This window comes from Theropithecus gelada, chromosome 20, assembly GCF_003255815.1.
Source record: "Theropithecus gelada isolate Dixy chromosome 20, Tgel_1.0, whole genome shotgun sequence".
NCBI classification, from domain to species: domain Eukaryota; kingdom Metazoa; phylum Chordata; class Mammalia; order Primates; family Cercopithecidae; genus Theropithecus; species Theropithecus gelada.
In genome coordinates, this window is record NC_037688.1 from 57,241,983 (window position 1) to 57,262,809 (window position 20,827).

Below are 20,827 nucleotides of genomic sequence, written 5' to 3' on the forward strand. Positions count from 1 at the left end.
GTGGGTGGATCACCTGACGTCAGGAGTTCGAGACCAGCCCGGCCAACATGGTGAAACGCCATCACTACTAAAAATACAAAAATCAGCAGGGCATGGTGACACATGCCTGTTGTCTCAGCTACTTGGGAGGTTGAGGCACAAGAACTGCTTGAACCAGGGAGGCAGAGGTTGCAGTGAGCTGAGATTGCACCACTGCACTCCAGCTGGGGCCACAGAGCAAGACTCTGTCTCAAAACAAACAAATAACAAAACAAAACTAAAAAAAAAAAAAAAGGATTGTAACCCTAAGCCTAAATTGTGTTGTATGCTATTAATCTTGACATAGGCCAGGTGCGGTGGCTTACACCTGTAATCCCAGCATTTTGGGAGGCTGAGGCGGGTGGATCACTTGAGGTCGAGAGTTTGAGACCAGTCTGGCCAACATGGTGAAACCCCATTTCTACTAAAAATACAAAAATTAGCTGGGTGTGGTGACATGCACCTGTAGTCCTAGCTGCTTGGGAGGCTGAGGCAGGAGAATTGCTTGAACCCAGGAGGCGGAGGTAGCGGTTAGCCCAGATAGCGCCACTGCATTCCAACCTGGGTGATAGAGTGAAACTCTGTCTCAAAAAAATAAAAACATCTTGACATAAATGGCGTCCTTTATCTATCCTCCTATGAGTTATGTTCTATGTTATATTTGTGAGATGCATCTGTACTTATATGTGTAGCTCAAGTTCATTTTCACTACTGTAGCGTATTCTATAGATGGATGTCATAATTTACCCATTCTATTAACGGCTATTTTCCTTGCAATAAACATTGCTTTAAGTGTCTTCTTCATATGACATTTCTCCTGAGGATTTCTCAGAAAATTCCCCCAAACAGACTATGAAAGCTTCAACTTTTTATTTATTTATTATCACAGTGGAGGCTCTTAGGATTTAACTTGTTTTAGTTGCACATAACTTATATAGCAGACACTTCTCTGCATCCCTTGGACCCTGTTCTCTGAGTGTGTGTATGAGGTTCAATTTAGGGATGGGGTAAACCACAGGCATATCTGTTGTCTCTGTTATTTGGTCATAAAACATGGCCATTCCAGAATGTCATGGACAGGGTCTTCATCTTTAACTTTAAACTTTAGCTGAACATGAAGACACAGAGTTAGCCCACTTGGGTGAGGTAAGGAGTCAGGGGAGCAGGGTCTTGGAGGCTGGGGTGGCTGAAAGGGGTTGAGTCTCTCCGAAGGCTGAGTGCCACCTCTTTCTGTTCAAGCCTCCTCATGCAGCTCTGTGTGGCCTACAAAACAGCTGTCTGGTATTCTTAGTTGTGCACTCCTTGTGTGATGGATGGGGATGGGAAGTGTATTAGTTTGTGTCCACACTGTTGATAAAGACATACCCGAGACTGGGAAGAAAAAGAGGTTTAATTGGACTTACAGTTCCACATGGCTGGAAAGGCCTCAGAATCATGGCAGGAGGAGAAAGTCACTTCTTACACGGCGGCGGCAAGAGAAAAATGAGAAAGAAGCAAAAGCAGGAACCCCTGATAAACCCATCAGATCTCGTGAGATGTATTCACTATCATGAGATTAGCATGGGAAAGACTGGCTTCCATGATTTGGTTACCTCCCCCTGGGTCCCTTCCACAACACATGGGAATTCTGGGAGTGACAATTCAAGTTGAGATTTGGGTGGGGACACAGCCAAACCTATCAGGAACAGAGGATGCAGGAGGAAGCTTCCTGAGGAGTGAGGAAGCCATGAGTTTTCTTTAGGTCAAGGTGAGAACTGCAGAGCAAAGTGATTAAGCACTTGGTATATGAAGTCAGATGTCTGAGTTCAAATCCAGGATCTGCCATGTATTTGCCGTGTGATCTTGGGCAAGTGACCTAACCTTTCTCAGTTTGGGTTTCCTCAAAAGCAGACCATAAAACATGGACTTAGGTACCAGTCATTTATTTGGGAGGTAACCTCAAGATGCCCAGGTGAGTATATAGGTGGCAAGACCGGAAAAAAAGGACAGTCAGTGAGGGGGCATTAAGGAGGAAGTGGGGTCTCTGCAAGGTAGTGTGGCTGTACCCCAAAAGCTTGGACATTTAGCCATTGGCTGCCATCCCCACTGGGGCATCCATTGCCCCTCTGGTTTCTCCTGAGCTGGACTGGGAAAACTTCCGTGTGGCCAGAGAAAGCCCTGGGGTGAAGGAGAGAAGCCAGAGGCAGACACAGTGCTGGATGAGAAGCCATCTGCCAACACACCAGGTCCTGTCTGTATCTGAGGCCGACCCTGGAGGGTGGAGAGGACATGGGTGGGGGCATCAGTGGAGGCTGCTGGTGCCTTATCTGTAAAAGGGACAGCAGCTGTTCCATAGGTTGTAGCAAAGGTAACATGAGGTCAGTCCTGGCATACAGTAAGCACTCAATGAATGCAAAGTGTGCCCCCAAGGCTGTGGTAGGACCTGTTTGAAGAAATGGAAGCTTGGAGAGATAATGTAACACAGACCTGGTCATAGAACTATGAGATGTGGTCACAGAACTATGGGCTACGATTTGGACCCAAAGTTTGTATGACCCCAAGGACACCAGGCCTTCTCAGAGAATACCGTGGGTCACACTCTGGGGAACGTCAAGCTGCAGGGCCCAGAGACATTAACACTCCTGGAGCTGGATGCAGGGTGGCTGTTTGCCTCGTCGGCCTCAGACAGGGCACAAGTACTGCCCTGGAGTCTCAGGAGAGGACCGGAGAAGACCAGTGCCCAGGCCAAGCCGGGAGTCTCCTCTCACCAGCAGAGGGCGCCGAGCACAGAATAGGCTGGCCAGGGCAGTAACCACTTAGGAGCAAGTGAATTTCTCAATTTACAGAGATCCCGGGCGCATTTAGGGTGGTGGAGAAAAGGGAACGCTTATACACTGCTGGCGGGAATGTAAATCAACCACTGTGGAAAGCAATCTGGCAATTTCTCAAATAACTTAAAAAGTACTACCATTCTACCCAGCAATCCCATTACTGGGTATACACCCAAAGCAAAATAAATCTTTCTATTATAAAGACACAGCCATGCATATATTCACTGCAGCACTATTCCCAATAGCAAAGACATGGAATCAACCTAAATGTCCATCAGTGGTGGATTGGATAAGGACAATGTGGTACATATACACGATGGAATACTATACAGACATAAAAAGAATGAGATCATGTCCTTTGCAGCAATGTGAATGGAGCTGGAGACCATAATACTAAGCAAACTAACCCAGGAGCATAAAAACAAATACCACATGTTCTTACTTATAAGTGGGTGCTAAGCATTGAGAATACATGGACACAACGAGGGGAACGACAGATCCCTGGCCTACTTAAGGGTGGAGAGTGGGAGGAGGAAGAGGATTGACAAAACACTTGTATAGGGTCCTATGCTCACTACCGGGGTGATGAAATAATCTGTACAGCAAACCTGCACATGTATCCTCTGAACCTAAAATTAAAGTCGGAAAATAAAATAAAATGTGATTACAACCAAAACAAAAAATTTCTCAATTCAGCACGTGACTAAGGAGGCTTCTGGAATGTGGAATTTTCAGTTTTAAAACCAGACACTTCTGAGCAAACCAAAATGAGGTGGTTACCCTCATGTGAGTACGTAGTCAGAGGATGAAAAAAATGTCCTTTCTCAGAAGCCCTAGAATACCAACATTTGGGCTTTTTTTTTTTTCCTTTTTTTGACAGGGTCTTGCTCCGTGGCCTAAGCTGGAGAGCGGTGGTGTGATCACAGCTCACTGCAGCCTCAAACTCCTGGGCTCAAGCGATCCTCCTGCCTCAGCCTCCAGAGTAGCTAAGACTACAGGCTTGAGCCACTGTGCCTGGCCCTGCCTTGGGCTTAAGTCCTTGGTGGTGGATCCTGGGACGGGGTGGGAGGCTCACAGGTTTTCGTCCCTAGCAGGCGTTGCCATAGTCTCCTTCTTACAGACTCTGGGGTCAGATGTAGGCTCTGCCTCCTGAGTGAGTTATCCAAGCCCTCTCGGCCTCAGTTTCCTCCTCTGTAAAATGAGGTTAGTGGATGTAAGCTGCTGATATTCTTGAGATCAGAGAGCGTGTGTTTTGTCACAGGTGAGTCCCCAGTGCCTAGAAGTCCCCAGTAGTATGGTCTCCAGGCAGTTTTGCTGGATGAGTACCCGTGAAACAATTGCAGTGATGTGCTTTATTTACTGGAAAGTTACACATGCAAAGTTCGGTAGGCTTAAGTAATATTATCATTCTGTGTTGATATTAAGCCTTATAATCATCAATATAAGGCAAACTAAATGTGCTCGTTTTGCGGGTGGATTAAATGAGAGTTGTCTGTTACCCTGCTGCTGAGTTCTAAAGTTGGAAAGATGTCAAGTGCGCGTTGGAAAGGATTTTGGTGGCAGGTGGGCTGCTAGAGGCAGGGGGGCCTTTGAGGAACACTCTGACTTTTTAAGTCCTAAGGTACAGTTGAGGACACTGAGGCTCAGTGAGGGGAAGAGATTTCTAAAAGCTGCATGGATCGTAAGCAGCAGAGTTGGGATTCAAGCCGGGTCTGCTGACTCCCAGTCCAGCCTGACTCTGAATGAACTACAGGTTTGCGGATGGAGACAGGCTCTCAGACAGGAGGAGCAACTGGCTGGGCCAGGAATCAAGGAGGTGGCAGAGCCTGAGGGACAGACGTCATGGAAGGGTGGGGTGAAGGTGTGTAGGAACCGGATGCTCAGAGAGACATAAGGAGTGGGACAGAAGCAGGATTTGGAAGATCCCGCATCCTTTTGCACCTAGGTACGCTGGACCCATTGGTGTGACCGCCTCCATGCACCCTGGACTCTGGAGCCTCAGTTTCCTCATTTGTAAAGGAAGGTGACAGTCAACTGTGCCCCTCCTCTGAGGCTTGTGGGGTGCAGATGGGGAACTCTCTTGAACTCCTGGAGAAGGAAACATTGCCAGGGGGCAGTTAATGGACCCCCAGACCCACTTGGCTCTCAGCTCTGTCCTGCACCCCCCCCGCACTCCAAGCTTCTAAATTAGCACAACCCCCTAAGCCAGGGCAGGGCTGGCCCCAAGTCGTGGAATGTGAGCAGCCTTTTCATCAAATTATTCCTCCACATTCTCAGAGAAGAGGAATTATTGGCAGAAAATGAGGACATAAAACCCCGCTGGAACCTAGCACCTTTTTGGGGCGCTCAGCGCAGAGCACTTGGAAGCTGTCCAGCAGATTGGTTCATTTTTAATGGTCTAGGACTATAGTTCATCTGTTTAATTCAAACGAGGTGACATAATATCTTTCATTTGGACTTATTACCAGCACGGCAGTGATTCGGCTCCCGGCATTCTCTGGGCAGGACATTCTGTCATTACTGCACATTTTCTCTCTCTCTGGCCAAATTGAAAGTCCGCGGGAAGGGCAGCAGCCTCTGAAGGGAGAGCTCAACAGAGAGTAGGTCACATCGGGTGTTAAGGAATGAAAATGAATTCATTCTTTTCTCCGTTGAATAAGCAGCTGTACTTGGGTCTCTGTGATCCGTGAAATAGGCTGTCAGGAAAATAGGAAACGGGCTGCATTTGAACTTCACCGTTGATTCTGCCTCTGTCGCCCTGAAGACTGGTATTGCCCCCCGGGGCAGAGCAGAGGGAGGAGAGGGGCGACATAAGGGGTGGGACGGAAGCAGGACTTTGAGGGTCCCGCGTCCTTCTGCATCTAGGTACACTGAACCCATTGGTGTGACCCCCGTGCACCCTGGACTCTGGAGCCTCAGTTTCCTCATTTGTAAAGGAAGGCAACGGTCAACTGTGCCCCTCCTCTAGGGCTTTTGGGGGTGCAGGTGGGGAGCTCCCTTGAATTCCTGGAGGAGGAAACATTGCCAGGGGGCAGTTAATGGTCACCCAAACCCCCAGACCGACTTGGCTGCCAGCTATGTCCCCCTGCACCCCCAGCACTTCTAAATTAGCACAACCTCCTGAGCTGGGGCTGGGCTGGCCTCAAGTCGTGGGATGTGAGGGGAGCACATTCCTGGGCACCTACCCCATGCCAGACCCCTGGCATTCAGGATGGTCCTTGGGGGGTGAGGCTGGAGCCCCATGTTGCAGATGACGATGACAGGCTCAGAAAGATGCAGAGACTTTCTCTCAAGGTCACTTAGGGGCAGAACCTGGCTTCAGTTTGCCATGTAGAGCATTGCAGCTGGGAAGTTGGGCCGAAGCAGCTCAAAGCTTCATTCTCCATATTTACTGGCGTGAGAGGGTGGGCAAGCGGTTTGATCTCAAGTCTTACGTTTCCCATGAGGGAGGGGTTTTGCCCAGTTCACTGCTGCATCCCCAGTGCAGGACCACAGCTGGGACTGGAGTGAGGTGGGTGAGACATCTTGCAAGTGCAAACTTGGATCTAGCCTTCAGTGAAAATTTTGATGTTTTGTTCATTGCAGATACTTCTGCATTAATGTTTCATTTTTTTGAGATGGAGTCTAGCTCTGTTGCCTAGGTTGGAGTGCAGTGGCGCGATCTTGGCTCACTGTAACCTCCGCCTCCTGGGTTCAAGTGATTCCCATGCCTCTCAAGTAGCTGGAATTACAGATGTGTGCCACCACGCCCAGCTAATTTTTGTATTTTTAGTAGAGATGGGGTTTCAGCATGTTGGCCAGGCTGGTCTCAAACTCCCGACCTCAGGTGACACACCTGTCTTGGCCTCTCAAAGTGCTGGGATTACAGGGGTGAACCACCGTGCCCAGCCTCTTCATTAATTTTTATTTAAATATTACTGTATTAAAATATTGATTACCATAATTACAGTTGTTTGGCACCCTCTGAAAATTTGCTCTCCCCAGGCAAATGCCTAACCTGTCTCATCCTAGTCCCAGCCCTGCCTAGACCACGTAGTAACAACTGACATTCAATAAGGATTTGTAGAATGCATGATGCCCTGTTATGTCAATTTCTGGGTCCCCAAAGAAGAGACTGTTCCCCAACGGATGATCAATTCCCCTTGTATCTGAAGGAAGCTGAAACCCCAGACTGAGCTTTTATTTGGCTCCATAATTTCGGGGCAGCTGAGTATTTCTGACAGTGGTGAACTAAAGTTTGTGGAAAGATTCCAGGACCTGATTGTGGAACCAATTAGAACTTGAATTTCTATAACGGCCTAATGGGAGAATGGAATGCAAGATATCCATGTGGCTCTGAAAACCTATGCAGAATTTCACTTCGTCATTAGAGACTGCAGCACCTTTCCCTTTCCTGGATATTTCTTGCAATTAAAAGCCACACCGGGTTGTACTGACAATCGTTAGCATAATGAGATCTGGCTGTGCAATGCTACTAATCCCCTTCCCTGTGGGGGGCACACCTGGGCTGAGACAGCTGGGTTTCTGCTGTGACGCCTCTGTTGTTCCATTTCAATGAAATATCAGATCCTGCCTCCACCTTCGGCTTCATTTCCCTCCAAAGCTGAGGTTTCATTGAGAGGCATTCTTATAATTAGGGTGGGAGTGAGAAATAACCTCCTATATAATTTAAAATGGTAAAATTATCGGTACCTTTTCTAGCCTCAGCTTTAAATCTTAGCCACCAATGGCTCCACTATTAACGGGCCTAATTAAATCCATTTTTCAGGACGTCTTTGGCAAATTCCATTTTAGCAAAATTGGAGAAAGTTCAATTTGATTTGTCTCTGCTCCCCAAAGCTTTTCTGTAAAAATGAGGACAAGGTGAATGCTCGTCTCTCATGTCTTACATTTATTCATTCAGCCAACAAATATTTGTTGAGCACCTACTATGTGCACTAGCATGAAACTAGGAGAGGGAGATTGAGGAGTAAAAAGACACCAAAGCTCCAAACTTCATGGCTAGAGAGTGACGATCATTCATTCATTCAGCAAACAGTAATTGAGTCATCTAATGGGTGATGCACTGTGCTAGACCCTGGTGATGTAATGATGAAATATCACCCCACAGTGTCACCTTCACAAGATCACCACCTTTTTGAGGTGGTATAGATAGTTAATATTCAGTGTGATAAGTGCTCTGGCAAGGTTAAGCACGGGAGACTGTGCAATTTTGGAAGAAAGCTCCTAGCTCAGATTGGGAAGCTGGAGTCAGGGAAGATTCCCTGGAACTGAGTTTTAAAGCATAAGCAGGTGTTTTCCATGTGAAGCAAGTCGATGGGGAGGCATTGCCAGAGCCAGGATGGGTGAGCACAGGGATGTGGGAGAACGTGGGAACTGGGCAGAACTCTAACCTGTTCAGTTGGGTTAGGGCAGTGCTCACAGCTCTGGCTACAAATTAGAATCACTTGGGGACTTTGAAAAAATACAAATGCCTGCACCGAATCCCTGATTAGGTACATCATAATTTTGGGGAGCAGGATCAAGATATTGGTATGTTTTTAAAGCTCCCCAAGTAATACTAATGTTCAGCCAGGGTTGAGAGCCACCGAGTTAAGGCATGCAAGGTGGTGAGAGGTGAGGCTGGAGAGGTAGCAGGGGATTATATTGGGAAAGGTCCTGGAAGACTCTTAGGGGGTTTGAACCTTACCTGAGGGTAGTGAGATCATTGAAGGGTTGTAAACAGTGGGGAAGACGTGGCTGATATTTGTGCTTCAGAAGGAATTGATTAGATTGTGGTTACTGGAGGCAGGGAAACTGGTAAAGAGGTTATGGCAGCAATCTGGGCAAGAGATGACAGTGACCAGGGCCTAGGTCATGATGGAGAGGAGAGATGTTTACCAGGACAAATCAACAAGATTGGGTGGTGAATTGGGTATCCTGGGTAAAACAGGGAAAGCAGTTTAAGATGACTCCAAGTGACTTGGATGACTGTATGGATGGTTGTGACATAAACCAGAGAGGGTCAAGGAAAGATAGACAGTGGTTTCGGTTTAGGACATGTGGGAGAGATTTGATTGGCGGTTGGAGTCAAGGCCTGACACTTGGGATTGTACTCTGCATGGATTAAACAATTGGAAAGTCAACTATGACTCATAATTGGATGATGTCATCCAAGGAGAGTGTATAACCTCAGAGTAAGAGGAGAAAAAGAAAAACCACCACCACCAAGGGTGGTGGAGCGTTTAGGAGTCTCAACATGTAAAGGGTGGGTGGTTGGAGTTTCAAAGAGCTGAGAAAGAACTTGACGAGGGATGGCAGAGAGGTAAGAAGAACAGGAAAGTGATGTCGTGAAGCCAAGGGAGAGAGCTGTGAGAACAGAATGGCAACATGTTGAAAGTTGCACGGAGGTCAAATAAAAGGGAAGACACCTCTATACATTTAGGAAAAAGCTGGAGGCAGAAACGAGACTGTAGTGGGCTGGAGAGTGAATGGGAGAGAGATGAACATAGCGTACATGCTAGTCTAAGAGAGGAAAGCAAGAGGTTGGGCAGGACCCAAAGGAGATGTTGCATTGTGGGAGGTGTTTGCATTCCTTCAAAAGCAGACACTGAAACAGAATTGAGTGCAAGTGGTTTATTTTGGGGATGATCCCAGGAAACACCAGTATGGGTGGGGGGTGAAGAAATGAGATATCAATAAAGAATATGTCAGCAAGCAAGATGAATGTGGGAATATGGAGCTGAACCTTATTGGGTAACCCTGGAAGACAGTACGGACTGTGTATTCAAAGTTAATTCCCCACGGCGGGGAAGGGAGCTGGGATATATTTATCCACCAATTTTAGTCATTGGTTGAGCTTCCGTTCCTTGGGGATTGGGGATGCCTTAATTTCCCAGGCACCTTTAGCAGGCCATGTGCATGGGGAAAGGAGGATCTGGCAGCAGATAAAGTCCTCATGTAAAAAGATAGGAGATGGCAGTTGGAAGTTGGATGAAAGTGATGAAAATGGTAAGAGCTGAGGGGCTATAGATAGGGACACTGAGAGCATCTGTTGCAGGAGGGATTTAGTCTTTTTCTAGCCTGAAAAGAATGTATCATGAATTGAATGGTGAGGATGCGTAAGAGGGATGGGTTGAACATATAAGTGAGAAAGGAGATAAATGATGGATAGTGCTTCAAGAGGAGGGGGAAGGGAGTGTGAGTAAGAATGCAACCGAAGGGCTTTGTTGAAATGATATGAGGTTGTGGTTGGTAAGTAGGAGGCTGAGATTTATATTCTAGCAGAAGTTCAGCATATCATGATCCTGGGTGTGGGTGGTTGAAATGGTAGGAAAGTGAATTCCATTGGAGATGGGCAAGTCAAGCACCAGGGAGGTGAAGATGTGGACTTGGGTTCATTCACATTGGAAATCAAAGTCCCTAAGGACTTGAGGGTGGAGAGAAAGACTCAATCAGCTGCCAAAGTTATTAGTGTTATTGAAAGTCACAAGGTACCCCAGTGAGCCAAGAGTCTGTGTCAACTATTGGGTGCTGGACCAGGAAGGAGTCAGAAGAACAAATCAGTCTGAAGAGTCATTATTTAATGGGTGAGTCTGGCTGGAAGTTTTGAAAGGAGGTTAGAGGACAGAGCTGAAAAGTGGCAGCAAGAGCAAAATTCAAGGAGCAGGCAGGAGACCATGAACGAAAAATAGGATCAGGAACCAGATAAATCAATTACAGTTTAGGAAGCCAAGTTCAAGATTGGTTCAAGTGTATGGTATAGGTTGAAGGCTGTGGATAAGGAGAGAAAATAAGGACGCATGTTTTTTAGGGGGACCCATGTGGTCAAAGAGACGGACAACAAGCCCAAAGTCCTGTCCCTACGTTGTTTTCCCTCATTCCCTGAGCCTTCACTCCTGCTGAAATCCAGGAGTCCATGGGATCCAGTTTGATGGTCACTGAGGAATTGGAGTGAGTTCAGACTCTGGAGTCAGACTGACCTGGGTTCAGATCTCTGCTCAGTCTCTTCTAGCTGTGAATCTTGAGGAAGTTTTTCACCTCCAAGTGTAATTGAACCTATATTGAAGGATTGTTCTCTGTTCTTCTTGCTGAAAGAATGATTTGCATCACTTTAAGATGACAGTGATACACATTCATGAAGCAACGTTACGCAGGGCTCTAAGAGTGTGTAACAGGGGCATTTGACCCAGTCAGGAGATGAAGGGAGGCTGCCCTGAGGAGGTGACATTTGAGCTAAGATGGGTAGAATGAAAAAGAGGTAGGTAAAAGTGAGAGTGGGAGCATTCTAGGAAGTAGAGATGGTATATATAAAGACCGTGTGGTGGTAGGAAGCATGGCCCTTTTTAGTAATTGAGTCAAGGGCAGTGTAGCTGCAATGGAGAAAGTGAGAAAGGGCATAGAGGAGCTTCTGTCAGCAGCCACTCCATGCAGGACCTTGATCTGCATCATAAAAACAATGAGAAGTCAGAATTTTAGCAGGAAGGTAACTTGGTCAGTTGGTGTTTTTGGCTGCTGGATAAAGGAGAGACGATGGGAGGGAGCACAGGTTAAGGCAGGGGGCCAGTGGGTGGTCATCGCCTTCATCCAGGGAAAGGATAAAATGGGCTTGGAATAGGTGCAAGAGGTGAAGCAAAAGACGAGAATGCATTTGAGAGATGTTAGGGAAGCAGAATACACAGGATTTGGTGAGGGATTAGGTGATAGGGAGATGGAGAGGTTGAGGATGAGAGCCTCATTTCCAGGGTGGCAGTCAGGCATACCAAGTTGCCCACCTCAGAGTCATTCCTCCTTTTTCCTTCAATGTCATATTCCATTTTTGGAGGATCATTGTGCTCAGGCTGGGTTTCCTGAGCACATTGATCCCCAGTAATCATGGACCATGATTAGTTTAAGCCAAACGTCATAATCCTACTTCTGCTTAGTGACTGACTTAGAGGGAAGCCTGTATCCTAGGTTTAGCCAATGAATCCAAGGGTATGAATGAGCTTACTCTGGGAGATTTACAATGAGGAGAGATAAGGGCTGAGATCCAAATCTTGAGTAATTTCAATATTTCATGGCCAGACACTGAAGAATGAGCTACAGAAGGAACAGAGAGTTAGAAGCTAGAAAAGTACATGGAGAACCATACAACTGTGGTGTCATAAAAGGTAAGGGAAGAAAGAGTTCCCAAAAAAGGAAGTGTGTATGGAGGTAGTGAATAGAATGATAGGTACGAGAGGCTGGGAAGAGTGTGCAGGTGGGAGGTGGGCATGAAAACAGGTTGGTAAATGGGACATACATAGAATTAGATGGAAGATACAAATTCTGGGCCGGGAGGGGTGGCTCATGCCTGTAATCCCAGCACTCTGGGAGGCCGAGGTGGGTGGATCACGAGGTCAAGAGATCGAGACCATCCTGGCTAAAACGATGAAACCCTGTCTCTACTAAAAATACAAAAAATTAGCTGGGCATGGTGGCAGGCGCCTGTAGTCCCAGCTACTCGGGAGGCCGAGGCAGGAGAATGGTGTGAACCGGGAGGCAGAGCTTGCAGTGAGCCGAGATCATGCCACTGAACTCCAGCCCAGGCAACAGAGTGAGAGTTCGTCTCAAAAAAAAAAAAAAAAAAAAAAAAAAAAGAAGAAGAGATAAATTATAATTCTGAGTAGCAGAGCAGGGTAACTGTAGTCGGCAACGATGTAGTGTATATTTCAAAGTCGCTAGAAGAGGAAACTTAAATTGTTTCCAACACATAGAAATGATAGATATTTAAGGTGACAGATACCCCAAATACTCTGACTTGTTCATCATACATTCTATGTATGCCACAAATACTCACATGTACACCATAAATATGTAAAGGATTATGTATCAATAAAAAAGAAAAATGTGACTGTACACCCATGCAGAATATTGTTGAAACATTAAAGCAAGTGAAAGACTAAAACTTTTCTGACTCTCTTGCTTTCCTGATAAGGAATTTGCAGACAGAGTAAATGTTTGTATTAGAGTTACACAGCAAGTTCGTAGCACAATCTTTGTATCAGTTAGCTATTGCTGTGTAAGAAAGAACTCCAAAATGAAGTGACATTTATTCTAAACCACTAATATTTAGTCTAACAGTTTGGTTGGGTTGTTCTGCTGATCTGGGTCACGTTTGTCCAGTCTTTACTGGACTCATTCATGGTCAGCTGGTAGATTGGCCAGAGCCTCGCTGGTGTAAGATGGCCTCAGCCGGGATGGTTTATCAGTTTGTCTCTGCTCCATGTGATGTCTCATCCTCCAGCAGGCAGGTCAAGGGGTGTGGGCTCCAGGCAGAGGGAACAGGAGGCACAAAGATTTTGAGGTGAGAGCAAGCTTGAATGTTTGAGGAAGAGGAGGAGGAAGGCCTATGTGGCTGAGACCAGCATGCATGGGGAAGAGCAGGAGCAGCTCAGAGTGGGACTGGGTTGGGAAGAATATAATGAGTGCCTTGTAGACCTCTGTGAGGATTTTTGCTTTCATTTTATTATTATTAGACTTATCTTCTGCTGCTTTATCCTGGTTGACTCCAGTTTGGCTTCTACTCCGTGGAAGAGGTTTTACATTTCATCTGGCCCTGTTAATGTGGACTCCATTTCTCTCCTCCCTGTGCTGACATTTCTTCCATTTTGTCCCACTGAGCGGTGCAAGACACGTCAGCATCCCCAGCTCAGAAATCACTCAAATTTAGGAGAAAATACTTGCAAACTACCCATGTGATAAGGGATTAATAACCAGAATATACAAAGAGCTCAAACAACTCTATAGGAAAAAAAATCTAATAGTCTGATCAAAAATGGGCAAATGCATCAATGACAGATTGGATAAAGAAATTGGGGTCTGTATGCATCATGGAATACTATGCAGCCATAAAAAAAGAATGAAATCATGTCTTTGCAGGAACTTGGATGGAGCCAGAGGACATTATCCTTAGCACACTAACACAGGAACGGAAAACCAAATGCCACATGTTCTCACTTATAAGTGGAAGCTAAATGATGAGAACACATGGACACAAAGAAGAGGACAACAGACACTGGGGCCTACTTAAGGGTGGAGGGTGGGAGGAGGAAGAGGATCAGAAAAAATAGCTATTGGGTACTAGGCTTTAGTCCCTGGGTGATGAAATAATCTGTACAACAAACCCCTGTGACATAAGTTTACCTGTATAGCAGACTTGCACATGCACCCCTGAACCTAAAATAAAAGTTTTAAAAAATGGGCAAAAGATTTGAATAGGTGTTTCTCAAAAGAAGATCTATAATGGCAAAAAGGCATATGAAAAGATGCTTAACATCCCTGGTCATCAGAGAAATGCAAATCACAAACTACAATGAGCAAATGCTGGTGAGGATGGGGAGAAAAGGGAACCCTCGTACACTGTTGGTGGGAATGTAAATTAGTACAACCACTGCGGAGAACAGCGGTTCTTAAAAAACTAAAAACGGAGCTACCATATGATCCCACGGCTGGATCCCAAAAGAAAGGAAATCTGTATATCAAAGAGCTATCTGCACTCCTATGTTTGGTGCAGCACTGTTCACAGTAGCTAAGGTTTGGAAGCAACTTAAGTGTCCATCAACAGATGAATGGGTAAAGAAAATGTGGTACATGTACACAAGGGAGTACTAGTCAGCCATAAGAAAGAATGAGATCCAGTTATCTGCAGCAGCATGGATAGAACTGGAGATCATTACGTGATGTGAAATAAGCCAGGCACAGAAAGAAAAACATATGTTCTCACTATATGTGGTATTTAAAAATGAAAACAATTGACTCATGGACACAGAGAAGAGAAGGATGGTTACCAAAGGCTGGAAAAGGTAGTGGGGGCCTGGGAGCGAGGTGGGGATGGTTAATGGGTACAAAAAATAGTTAGAAACAATGACTAAGACCCACTATTTGGTCACACAATAGGATGACTATAGCTAATAATAAGTTGCTTGTACATTTTAGAATGACTAAAAGAGTGTGATTGGATTGTTTGTAACACAAAGGATACATGCTTGAGGGGATGGATACCTCTTTCCCCATGATGTGTTTATTTCTTATTGCATGCCCGTATCAAAAAATCTTGTGTACCATACAAATATAAATGCTGCTATGTACACACACAAATTAAAAATTAAAAAAAAATTTAAAAAGGAAATCACTAAAATGTAAAGTCTCATCCTAAAGTCTCATCCTCCAGGATAAGAGGATACGACCCACAGACCAAATCCAGCCCACTGTCTGTTTTTGTAGCCAAAATTTGTTCCAATTTTATTGGAACACAGCCATGCCCAATTGTCTACCTATTGTCTCTGGTCACTTTTGTGCTACAATGGCAGAGATGAGTAGTTTTGATGGAGACTGTATGGCCCACAAAGCCTTAAATATTTATTATCTGCTGCTTTAGAGATAAAGTTAAACCTTCCGGAACTTCAGAAGAAATACATTCAATTCTTTCTTGCCTGGAAGGGTGGGGAAGTTCAGGTCTGTGGCATTGTGCATGGGCAAAGGAGGTGCAAGTGTGTGCAAGTACACACTCTGCTCGGTTTCTAGTATCTTGTCTCACTCATCTCTGCTTCTTTGGGTTGACTTCCAACCCTGCTCCAGGCAATAGGGACACTCCTGATGTCTTTTTTTTTTTTTTTTTTTGAGACGGAGTCTCGCTCTGTCGCCCGGGCTGGAGTGCAGTGGCCGGATCTCAGCTCACTGCAAGCTCCGCCTCCCGGGTTCACGCCATTCTCCGGCCTCAGCCTCCCGAGTAGCTGGGACTACAGACGCCCGCCACCTCGCCCGGCTAGTTTTTTGTATTTCTTAATAGAGACGGGGTTTCACCATGTTAGCCAGGATGGTCTCGATCTCCTGACCTCGTGATCCGCCCGTCTCGGCCTCCCAAAGTGCTGGGATTACAGGCTTGAGCCACCGCGCCCGGCCCCACTCCTGATGTCTTAATCTGCTCTTGCTGCTATAACAAAATGCCACAGACCAAGTGGCTTAAATAAAGCATGTTTGTCTCTCACAGTTTTGGAGGACAGGAAGTCCAACATCAGGGTGTCAGCATAATTGCTTTGTGAAGAGGCCTCCATTCCTGGCTTGCAGACGGCCACCTTCTCACTGTGTCCTCACATGACAGAGAGAGAGATAGAAGACATTGGCTTCTTATAAGGATACTAATTCCATAATGGGGCCCCACCCTCTTGACCCCATCTAAACCTAATTACCTATCAAAATCCCACAAATTATTTCAACTTCAGTAATTTCTGCAACTCTGGCCAATATACCTACTTTTAGAAAAGCAGGGAAAAAAAATCTTGGAAGCCTGCAACCGATAAAATACTGGTACATGGGGTTGGAGGGTGGTGGGTAGGAGTTAGGACATCAGAATATGAATTCTGGGGGACAGAAACATTTAATCCCTAACATCTGACATCTCTTATCTTTCTACCTGTTCCCTCAATCAGAATGAGTGGTGGGTAGCAAGGCAGTATAGGTAGTGCCTCAAGAACATTCTCTGGAGTTAGGCACACCTGAATTCAAGTTATCTGTTTTCTAGGGAAATCTTAGAATATCTCCTCATTGAAAGAGTGAATGATGGCCGGACACAGTGGCTCACACCTGTAATCCCAAAACTTTGGGAAGCTGAGGCAGGAGGATCGTTTGAACCCGGGAGTTCAAGACTAGCCTGGCCAACATGGTGAAACTCTCTCTATACAAAAAATACTAAAAAGTAGCCAGACGTGGTGGTGTGCGCCTGTAGTCCCAGCTACCGTGGAGGCTGCAGGAGGATTGCTTGGGACTGGGAGGTCGAGGCTGCAGTGAGCTGAGATACTGCCACTGCACTTCAGCCTGGACAACAGTGAGACCCTGTCTAAGAGAAAAAAAGAAAGAAAGAAGGAAGGAAGGAAGGGAAAGAAAGAGAAAGAAAGAAAGAGAGAAAGAAAGAAAGAAAGAAAGAAAGAGAGAGAGAGAGAAAGAAAGAAAGAAAGAGAGAAAGAAAGAAAGAAAGAAAGAAAGAAAGAAAGAAAGAAAGAAAGAAAGAAAGAAAGAAAGAAAGAAAAGAAAAAGTAAACGATAGGCCGATGTTGGAGGATTGCTTGAGGTCAGGAGTTGGAGATCAGCCTGAGGAACACAGCCAGACCCTGACCCCCCAAATAAAAATAAATAAAAAGAGAGAGCCAATGATAGTTTGCAGCTCTTTGGGTTAGTGTAAGGCCTGAGGATCGCTTGTATGCTGCTTAGTTGACAAATAGTAAGTGTCCAATTTTAAATTGTAACTATAACATAAATTTTAGGAAACCACCTTTCTCCCCTTTGGAGGAAAACAAGAAGAGCCTCTGGCAAATGGTGCGGATAGAATCGGCAAGTCCATATTCAGCCATCATCTCAATAATTTCTGCAACTCTGGGCAATACACCTGATTTTAGGAAAGCAGGGGGAAAATCAATATCTTGAAGCTTGCAACCAATAAAATATCAGAAGAGGCAATTTCATCCTCTCCGTGTCCGCCTGCATCACTAACAGTGTACTCAACACCGGGGTGGTGGGAGTTCGGGGTAAGGCAGGCTCGTAAAAATGACCGATGCAGATATTAATGATTTAATCTGCTAACATGGCGTGGCAGCCTCCGAGAATCCTATTCGTCAGCGTCGGGGAACCCATTACCAGGAGCCTGGGCGAGAAGCGCCGAGGAGAGCGCGGGGATGTGGCGCGAATGAAGATGAATCGCGGAGCCCAATATTGATTTGCCTTGCCTGGAACCGTCGCGTTCTGTTTGGAAATATGGAAAGCAAATTAATGAATAAATGAGCTGGCTCGGTGAACTGCGCCCCTCTGGGATCCCTGGTATTTAAGCCACACATGCCAAGCAGACTCTTAGCTAAATAAGGGGGAGAAGAGGGTTTGCAAGGACGGGAGTGTGGCTATCAGCCTTAGCCTGAGGACTGCGCCCCCAGGGTTTCAGAAAGCAGTAGCAGGTGTTCTGGGGTCAGACTGATTTTTCTTTTTTTTTTCTTAAGAGACAGAGTCTGGCTTTGTTGCCCAGGCTGGAGTGCAGTGGTGAGATCATAGTTCACGGCAGCCTTGAACTCCTGGGCTCAAACGATCCTTCCACCTCAGCCTCACGTTTAGCTGGTGTGTGCCACCATGCCTGGCTAATTTTATTTTTATTTTTTCATTTTGCATTTTTTTTGAGACAGAGTCTTGCTTTGTTGCCCAGGCTGGAGTGCAGTGGCGCCATCTTGGCTCACTGCAACTTCCACCTCCTGGGTTCAAGCAATTGTTGTGCCTCAGCCTCCTGAGTAGCTGGGACTACAGTCATGTACCAGTACGCCCGGCTAATTTTTGTATTTTTAGTAGAGATGGGGTTTTGCCATGTTGGTGAGGTTGGTCTTCAACTCCTGGACTGAAGCGATCCACCTGCCTCGGCCTCCCAAAATGCTGGGATGACAGGCAGGAGCCACTGCGCCTGGCCTAATTTTAATTTTTTGTTGTTGCTGTTGAGATGGGGTCTTGCTATATTGCCCAGGCTGTTCTCCAACTCCTGGCCTCAGGCAATCCTCCCACCTTGGCCTCCTAAAGTGCTGGGATTTACAGGCATGAGCCACTGGGCAGGCTACAGAGAGATTCTTTTTTTGAGACAGGTTCTTGCTCTGTTGCCCAGACTGAATATAGTGAAGGAGCATAGGTCACTGCAGCCTTGAACTCCTGGGCTCAAGTGATCCTCCTGCCTTGGACTCCCAAGTAGCTGGAACTACAGGTGTGCACCACCATGCCTGGCTAATTTCTAAATTTTTTAAAAAGATGGGGCCTGGCTACATTGCCCAGGCTGGTCTTAATTATGGCCTCAAGTGAGCTTGCTTCAGCTTCCCAAAGTACTGGGATTAGAGGCATGAGCCACCACACCCAGCTGCAGACAGGTGCTTGATGGTTCTGTCCCTGTCAGCTGTGGACCTCCAAAAGTCATGCAATCTCCCTGAAGTTGAGTTTCTTTATCAAAAGAAAGGGGGTCATGTACCCACCCAAAGGAGGATTCAGTCACAGCAGGCATTTAGGGTGGTTCAAAAGTAATTGCGGTTTTGGCCATTAAAAGTAATGATCTCTATTGGCTCTACCTCTTATATGCTGATATATTGGACAAATTATTTGACCTCTCTTTGCTTCAAAATCCCCTTGATATGGTTTGGCTGTGTCCCCACCCAAATCTCATGTTGAATTGTAGCTCCCACAGTTCCCAATTATCATGGGAGGAACCCAGAGGAAGGTAATTGAATTATGGGGGCGGGTCTTTCTTGTGCTGTTCTTGTGATAGTGAATAAGTCTCATGAGATCTGATGGTTTTATGAAGAGGAGTTCTCCTGCACAAGCTCTCTCTTCCTTGCCACCTGTAATATGTGACTTGCTCCTCCTTGCCTTCCACCATGATTGTGAGGCCTCCCCAGCCATGTGGAACTGTGAGCCAATTAAATCTCTTTTCTTTATAAATTACCCAGTCTTGGGTGTATCTTTATCAGGAGTGTGAAAACAAACTAATACATTGCTTCTGTCTCATGGGGAAAATGATAAGACCCATCCCATTGGGTTGTTAAAATTAACTGAGTCAAGCATTTAGAATAGTGCCTGAGACACAGACAGTGCTACAAAATAGTAGTTTTTAAAACTGTTCAACATTCAAGAAATATTTATCAAGCACTTATTAAGTGCCAATTACTCTTCTAGGTGCTCAGAGTAGAGTTGTGAACAAAACAGAGTAAAATCCCTTCTTTCATAGAATTTTATTGTTACTTTTTCCTCTATGGATGTCCAAATGTTTCGGCATTGTTTGTTGAAATGACTATCCTTCCTCCACTGAATTACATTTACACCTTCATCAAAAATTAGCTGCCCATACTTGCAGGGGGATATTTCTGAGTTTTCTGTTCTATTTCATTGATCTGTGTGTTTATCTCTCTGTCTATATCACACTATCTTGCATCCTCCAGCTCCAGAATAAATCTTAAAAGGGAGTAGTATGATTTTCTCACCTTAGTCTTCTTTTTTCAAAAGTATTTTAAGTTTTCTAGTTCATTTGCCTTTTCATATAAATTTTAGAGTAGTTTGTCCATATTTACAAATGTCTTTCAGAAGTGTTGATAGGGACTGTATTAAACCTGTATGTCCATTTGAGGAGAACTGACATCTTTACTATGTTGAATCTTCCAATCCATGAACATGGTATGTCTCTCCATTTATTTAGATCTTCTTTGATTTCTTTCATCCACACTTCGTAGTTTTTACCACACAAGCCCTGTAATGTTTTGCTAGATTTATTCCTAAGCATTTTGTTTTTATGAACAATTGTAAATGGTATTATGTTTAAAATTTTAGCTTATAGTTGTACATTGTTAGTGTATAGAAATATGATTGATCTGTGTGTGTTAATCTTGCATCCTACCACCTTGCTGAACTCACATATTAGTTCTAGGGGTTTTATTTGTATGTGTTTAGGTTTCTTGGAATGTTCGACATGTATAATCATGCCATATACAAATAGGAACAAATTTATTTCTCCCTTTCTAATATGTACAGATAATATAGATATTTGGAATTTATTATTATTACATCAAGAAACACTAATGCCCAAAGAGGCCAGTCTGGTGGAAACTGTGACAAATGGGAGCCCAGGCTGGCCAAAGGGGGCTGCAGCTACCTGGCTATGTGGAAGTTTAAATCCAATCTTCAGATTGTTAAAACAGATATCAATGTGAGATTTTCTGATATGTAAATGTTGGTGAGTTACTCAAATATTTAAACACCTCTTAGGCCAAGCAAAACACACCTGTGAGCAGGACTGAGCTTGCACCAGTTTGCAACCTGGCACAAAATGGGCATTCTGCAGACAGAAGCAGCGGTCCTGCCAGATATCACAGGTGGGCACTTCTCAAGGGATGTGTTGGGGAGCACTTGCTGATGATTCGTCCCAGGTTCCCAGGGTGGACAAGAAGGCCTATGGAGATGAAGGTTAAACTGCATCTGTAAGGCCGTCTCTGGGATTC